This window comes from Oncorhynchus nerka, unplaced genomic scaffold (assembly GCF_034236695.1).
Source record: "Oncorhynchus nerka isolate Pitt River unplaced genomic scaffold, Oner_Uvic_2.0 unplaced_scaffold_7080, whole genome shotgun sequence".
In the NCBI taxonomy this organism is placed as follows: Eukaryota; Metazoa; Chordata; class Actinopteri; order Salmoniformes; family Salmonidae; genus Oncorhynchus; species Oncorhynchus nerka.
In genome coordinates this window covers 1-7,622 of record NW_027034235.1, presented here as the reverse complement: position 1 = coordinate 7,622, position 7,622 = coordinate 1, and the positions used below count along the sequence as shown (strand labels likewise).

The window sequence follows — 7,622 nt, the reverse complement described above, 5'->3', positions numbered from 1 at the left end:
GAGTGCCGTAGCAACTCCCTCATCTGTGGGGACAATTCAGATTGTTTCAAAACTGAGGGTAGCTACTTCTGTTTGTGTCATCCTGGGTTTGATGACTTTACTGGTGCCGCGCGACAATGCTTGGGTAAGAATTCTGTGTCTTTAGTATCATCCTTATAATCAGAGACTCTCACCCTCATCTCTCCATCTCCACTTCATCCTCACCAAATGTTTCTCTTTCAGACATAGAGGAGTGTAATAGAGACGGAGTATGTGGAATGGGGGAATCTGCCAAAACCTGATTGGCAGTTACTGGTGCCAGTGTCTTGCTGGATTTACTAACTTTGGCAAAAACCAAACTAAGTGTGTAGGTGAGAGACAAGCACCATTCCACCTGTTGTCCATGATGTACTCCTTTATCATGCACAGGTCTGTACATAGTGTACTGTAGAAGGGTATTGAGATAACACTGTATGTCTCCATGTTTTAACTTTAGAGCTTATTTGTGACCAGTATGAAACACAGGCTGGACAGGTAAAGCTTTACTTTAGAATTATTACGTTATTAATTGAGAAAAGGGTATTTTTCCTTGATCTTGAATGTCTTATGCATTTTCCCACTAATGCACATTCAAGTTTTCATAACAATCGGAAATCGGTATTTTTGGACACTGATTTTTTTACACCTTTATTTATCCGTTATTTAACTAGGCAAGTCAGTTAAGAACACATTGTTATTTTCAATGATGGTTTAGGAACGGTGGGTTAACTGCCTTGTTCAGGGGCAGAACTACAGATTTTTACCTTGTCAGCTCGGGGATTCAATCTTGCAACCTTACAGTTAACTAGTCCAACGCTCTAACCACCTGATTACATTGCACTCCACGAGGAGACTGCGTGTTACACGAATGCAGTAAGAAGCCACGGTAAGTTGCTAGCTAGCATTAAACTTATCTTATAAAAACAATCAATCAATCATAATCACTAGTTAACTACATGGTTGATGATATTACTAGTTTATCTAGCGTGTCCTGTGTTGCATAATCGATGCGGTGTGCATTTGCGAAAAAGGACTGTCTTGCTCAATGTGTACCTAACCATAAACATCAATGCCTTTAAAATCATACACAAGTATATATTTTTAAACCTGCATATATAGTTAATATTGCCGCAACCTGGCTCGTTGCAGAACCTGTGAAGATCTATTTCTTCCTAACAAAGAGAGCCAACTTCGCCAGCGAGGATGTTTAACAAAGCGCATTTACAAAAGCTGATACGTTGTATCAACCGCACCTAACCATAAACATCAATGCCTTCTAAAACAATGCACAGAAGTATACATTTTAAACCTGCATGTTTAGCTAAAGAAATCCAGGTTGTAGGCAATATTAACCAGGTGAAATTGTGTCACTTCTCTTTGCGTTCATTACACGCAGTCAGTGTATATGCAACAGTTTGGGCCGCTAATTTTAGGAATTTTACGTAATTATGACCTAACATTGAAGGTTGTAACAGGAATATTTAGACTTTATGGATGCCACGCGTTAGATAAAATACGGAACGGTTCCGTATTTCAGTGAAGAATAAACGTCTTGTTTCGAGATGATGGTTCCCGGTTCAGCCATAATAGCCTGGGCTCGTATTTCTGTGTGTTAGGTTATAATTAAGTCTATGATTTGATAGAGCAGTCTGACTGAGCGATGGTAGGCACCAGCAGGCTCGTAAGCATTCATTCAAACAGCACTTTAGTGCGTATTGCCAGCAGCTCGTCGCTGTGCTTCAAGCATTGAGCTGTTTATGACTTCAAGCCTAACAACTCCCGAGATTAGGCTGGTGTAACCAATGTGAAATGCCTAGCTAGTTAGCAGGGTGCGCGCTAATAGCGTTTCAAACGTCACTCGCTCTGAGACTTGGAGTAGTTGTTTCCCTTCTCTGCATGGGTAACGCTGCTTCGAGGGTGGCTGTTGTCGATGTGTTCCTAGTTCAAGCCCAGGTAGGAGCGAGGAGAGAGACAGAAGCTATACTGTTCTAAGCTCTGTTCTAGGCCCTCTCCTATTCTCGCTATACACCAAGTCACTTGGCTCTGTCATAACCTCACATGGTCTCTCCTATCATTGCTATGCAGACGACACACAATTAATCTTCTCCTTTCCCCTTCTGATGACCAGGTGGCGAATCGCATCTCTGCATGTCTGGCAGACATATCAGTGTGGATGACGGATCACCACCTCAAGCTGAACCTCGGCAAGACGGAGCTGCTCTTCCTCCCGGGAAGGACTGCCCGCTCCATGATCTCGCCATCACGGTTGACAACTCCATTGTGTCCTCCTCCCAGAGCGCTAAGAACCTTGGCGTGATCCTGGACAACACCCTGTCGTTCTCAACTAACATCAAGGCGGTGGCCCGTTCCTGTAGGTTCATGCTCTACAACATCCGCAGAGTACGACCCTGCCTCACACAGGAAGTGGCGCAGGTCCTAATCCAGGCACTTGTCATCTCCCGTCTGGATTACTGCAACTCGCTGTTGGCTGGGCTCCCTGCCTGTGCCATTAAACCCCTACAACTCATCCAGAACGCCGCAGCCCGTCTGGTGTTCAACCTTCCCAAGTTCTCTCACGTCACCCCGCTCCTCCGCTCTCTCCACTGGCTTCCAGTTGAAGCTCGCATCCGCTACAAGACCATGGTGCTTGCCTACGGAGCTGTGAGGGGAACGGCACCTCAGTACCTCCAGGCTCTGATCAGGCCCTACACCCAAACAAGGGCACTGCGTTCATCCACCTCTGGCCTGCTCGCCTCCCTACCACTGAGAAAGTACAGTTCCCGCTCAGCCCAGTCAAAACTGTTCGCTGCTCTGGCCCCCCAATGGTGGAACAAACTCCCTCACGACGCCAGGACAGCGGAGTCAATCACCACCTTCCGGAGACACCTGAAACACCACCTCTTTAAGGAATACCTAGGATAGGATAAAGTAATCCCTCTCACCCCCTTAAAGATTTAGATGCACTACTGTTCCACTGGATGTCATAAGGTGAATGCACCAATTTGTAAGTCGCTCTGGATAGGCGTCTGCTAAATGACTTAAATGTAAATGTAAATGTTACACTGGCAATACTAAAGTGCATATAAGAGCATCCAATAGTCAAAAGGTATATGAAATACAAATCAGTTAGAGAGAAATTTTCCTATAATTCCTATAATAACTACAACCTAAAACTTCTTACCTGGGAAAATTGAATACTCTGTTAAAATAAACCACCAGCTTTCATATGTTCTCATGTTCTGAGCAAGGAACTTAAAGTTACCTTTTTTACACGGCACATATTATGCACTTTTATTTTTCTTCTGCAACACTTTTTGCATTATTTAAACCAAATTGAACATGATTCATTTTTTTTGTAAATTGATTTTATTGATGTATTATATTAAGTTGAAATAAGTGTTCATTCAGTATTGTTGTAATTGTCATTGTACAAATACATGTATTTTTTTAAATCGGCCGATTAATCAGTATCGGCTTTTTGGCCCTCCAATAATCGGTATCGGTATTGAAAATCATAATCGGTCGACCTCTAACACACACGTACAAAAACCTTATGTCGCTTCTTCTCTTGTTACTGGTTAATACCACTGATGTTGTTCAACTGGGCCTCAGTCCAATGGTCACCGTAGTAGCAGTGAAGTGACTAAGTTACTGAGAACGATTGAAATCTCTATCAGACTGATCGCCCACTGTTGACAGAGAACGTGACCAGGATAGAGACCAACCACACAGGTAATATAAACACACTGAGCACATGCTGACCACATATTTACAATGGGTCGGCAGGTAGCCTAGTGGTGAGAATGTTGAACCAGTAACCGGAGTTTGCTGGATCCAATCCCTAGCTGACAAGGTAAAAATCTGTCATTCTGCCCTGAGCAAGGCTGTTAACGCATTGTTCCAAAGACGTGGATGTCGATTTAAGGCAGCTGCCCACACCTCTCTGATTCAGAGGGGTTGGGTTAAATGCGGAAGACACAATTCAGTTCACAAGAGCCAGCTCATGTCCAGTGCCGCACGGTGTCCGTTAGCAACTCCAACACAACATACCTGCCACAACAGGTTCATCTCACCTTCAATCACCTGCAGGTAACACTTGTCTCTAATTAATAGTCTATGACTGTCAGTAAAATATGTTTATATGTTTTCCATTGACATGTTTTCCATTAAGTCACGTTTTTGCAAATTGACTGAGTGGTACTGGAATTGACCCCAACCCATATACACTGTGTCCTAGTCCAGTGATGTTGACCCCACCTGTGTTTATTGGTCGGATGAGAATGGACGTGGTCTGGGCGGGGTTGCACCTTAGTGATTTCGAACTCCACCCACACTGTGTGCTCCTGCAACCATCTCAGCACATTCGCTCTGCTGAAGGGAATCCATCAGGAACAGGTAAAGAGAACACTAACCTGTTTTCCATCTCACCTTTTATGCGAGTAAAGTACATGTCGTTTAAAAATGTCATGACAGGCCTGATGGAAACAGAAAATGTTTCGGAAAACTTTCTAATTGTCAAGAAAACAAAATACGCTAGACAAGGTGGGATCTTTTTGTGTCTGTAAAATATGTATGCAAGAAATGTCAGTGGAAATGTTTTTAAGGCCAAATATTGATATAATAACCATGATATGGAAGTAAACTGGAGACATCGCTATGACGTGTGTGGTCCTCCACTATGACTTCGAAAATCTTGTAGTTTATTAGGCAACAGACTAAGTATGTTAATGTTGAACTTCACAGGGTGGTGAATGAGTGATGAGTTTGATGCTGCTTTCAAATAGCTGTGGGCTTAAGGGCACGTGACAAAACTGGAGTGCGCACACTTGCTATATAAAGCTTTTTTTGTTTGTTGAGAAAACCATCAGTAGTATTGAAAATGCCATGTAAACCCATGTAACTTTATTTTTTATTCGGTACATGTTAATTTAACCGCAAAGGGTATTTTATGTGCACTATGTCATCACGTACAGGCTTTTATTTGTAACAAATCATTTTGATGGAAACACCTCTGGTGGGAAAATGTTGTTTTAATGCAGATTTTAGAGTATTACCATTCACATTTTTCGCAAATTGGCTGGAAACCTAGCTAGTGTAGCACATCTGATGGGGGTGAAAACATATTCCAGGATATCTGTGTCAGAGACTTCCTTTGGTTCCTCTGTAAAGGTTAATGTTTTAAACTGCTAAATGTGTTTGATGCATTTGTCACATTATTTAGGGGAGTTTGATGCTTGTTGATTGCTTGAGTGCTGCTGTTGTGTTTGATATGTTCATACTGTCTAGATGGTGTGTGTCTGATGCTTGTTATTCCTCTTCGGCAGGGAAGCGGGCAGCTGTTGGTGATGTGGGTGGGTGTTTTTGTGGCACTGACCTGTGTGGTCCTGTCCTGATCACCACCCTGTGGTGTCGCTTTGTCAGCCGCAAACGCCGTGGAGGACGCCGGCTGCAACGGGATGTACAGCTACATAGAAAATAAGAGATGGATTTGAACTATTTGTGTTCTAAGAAAAGCTTTACTTGGAATCCATTTGAAAATATTGTCTCTTGGCTTGCAAGGACATCCAATTACCAGAATTTGTATTTATTTAAGTAGTTTAAATGTACCAAACAAACAAAAACAAAAACACAACTTTTTATTAATAATAGATATACAATTTTTCATCTATAGAAATCAGTTCTGGACTGTAAAATAGATGAGCTCTCATCTCTATGGCAACATAAGTAATTTCAGTCTCATAAACATGGTTTGTAATTTGTAGAGATGAGAATAGTGGTAAATCCACTCAGCTGCATTTGTCCAGTATTTTTTTAAATGGGTACTTTTTATTTAACTAGGCAAGTCGGCCTAGGAACTGTGGGTAAACTGCCTGTTCAGGGGCAGAACGACAGATTTGTACCTTGTCAGCTCGGGGATTTGAACTTGCAACCTTCGGTTACAAGTCCAACACTTCTTTCCCACTAGGCTACTCTGCTGCCTCTTTTTTTTAAATTCTTATTTTATGCCACTTGGTTGTTATTGTAATCCGACTTATTTGAAGTGAAAGTAATATTTTTCCTGTTTATTTTTTACAGTGCTTGAGAAGGTATTTAAATCCACAAATCATCTCACTATTATATCCTTCATTCTGAAATAAATGTCTAAATATGAGCTGTCCCGTTTTGTAAAAAAAAGCACAACATCATACTGAAAGTACAATGAATTTGATAATTGCTCACCCAAGACATTGTTTTTTGCCTCTCATTAGGCCTAGGCCTTTATAACTGCCCACATGGTGTAAACACTTCCAAACGGACTTAAAGGCCCAGTGCAGTCAAGAACATGATTTCCTGAGTTTTATGTATATTTAAACACTTTGAGGTTGGAATAAGACTGTGAAATTGTGGACATTATGATAATGCTCCTTTTAGTGTAAGAGCTGTTTGAAAATGTCAGCCTGTTTAGGTAGGATGGAGTTTTTGGCTTGCTGGTGACATCACCAAGCAGTAGATTAGTCAATAGACCAATAAGAAGAGCGTTCCAAACCTGGGCTGTAATCATAAAAATCCCCATCCCCCAAAAAATAAGCTTTGATTTTAGTTGAAGGTTAGGCAGGCATATGGTTAGCCGTGTGTTTAAGTTTAGGGTTAGGATTCAAATTAAATTTTAATTAAGAAGAGACATTTTAGAAATAAGCTGTGGCTGTAGTAACTAGTGACGACAAGTGCACAGAGAGAAATAGCTTTGTCAAGAAAACTTAGCGTTTTGTGTCAGCCAGACTAGAGAAATGTATGTCTGCCCTAAAACTTACCGTTGATCATCATGAAGGAACATAGTGTGCGTGATATTAATATTGTAAATCCAATGTCTCCCACCATTTGATCATAGTTGCTTCTTCATTTTCCAACAGGCTGTTTATCACACAAATGCATTTGCCATCATTATCATGACTTGGATATCTCTCATTCTCAATAGGTCTTGAAACTTCTCTCTTCATTGGTTAATCGACCTACCCTTTGAGCTAACATAAATCTAGATAATGTAGCCTTTCAATATATTAGGATGCTTCGGCTATGGAAGGAGAATTCGTCAGGAAAATTATTGATTTCATGGACAAATAGTCCCACCACCACTTCAAGAAAAACCCAGAAACGCTCTTTATTTGTGTAATCACAAAGACACACTAAATGTTAAGTATTCAAACCCCTTTCCCGTCAATGCTGATAGAGCAAGTGAGAATGTAAAAGTTACGGGAAATGCTGCTGCAGTAACTTTTAAAATTTGCATAAAGGTCAGACATCTTCAAAAGAAATCAAGAGCAAGACATTTTGAAAAGAAAAGAAAAAGATAAGTAGCCTTGCTTCAGTGTGAAATATGGATTCTAAGTCTGCTTTTGGTAAGGCAGCTGGTTTATGTGGCCCTGTTGATAAGAGTCTATACTGTGCATGTTGCTGTTTTAGATCAGTGTGTCCTCTTATGTCTGATCTTGGAGATAGACCCTCTACACTAGAGTCTAATTCAGGGATGGAACTCCTGGACGTGGTCTATGCAAAACTAGACAAATTAACCTGATGTGAATTGCGATGCAAATGGTCTTCTCATGCTACCCAGTCAGTTCCTCTTT

General features: G+C 41.2%; 2 long non-coding RNA genes across 2 annotated transcripts; both read left to right on the top strand.

Moving 5' to 3' along the window:
- The first annotated feature begins 6 nt into the window (after positions 1–6).
- LOC135566137 (uncharacterized) lies at positions 7–2,244 on the top strand. The gene is made up of 3 exons (XR_010461982.1): positions 7–124; positions 223–904; positions 2,147–2,244. It is a non-coding gene; the product is annotated as an uncharacterized LOC135566137 (long non-coding RNA).
- Positions 2,245–4,024: 1,780 nt separating this feature from the next.
- Positions 4,025–5,634, top strand: LOC135566136 (uncharacterized). The gene is made up of 3 exons (XR_010461981.1): positions 4,025–4,107; positions 4,256–4,413; positions 5,343–5,634. It is a non-coding gene; the product is annotated as an uncharacterized LOC135566136 (long non-coding RNA).
- Positions 5,635–7,622: the final 1,988 nt, after the last annotated feature.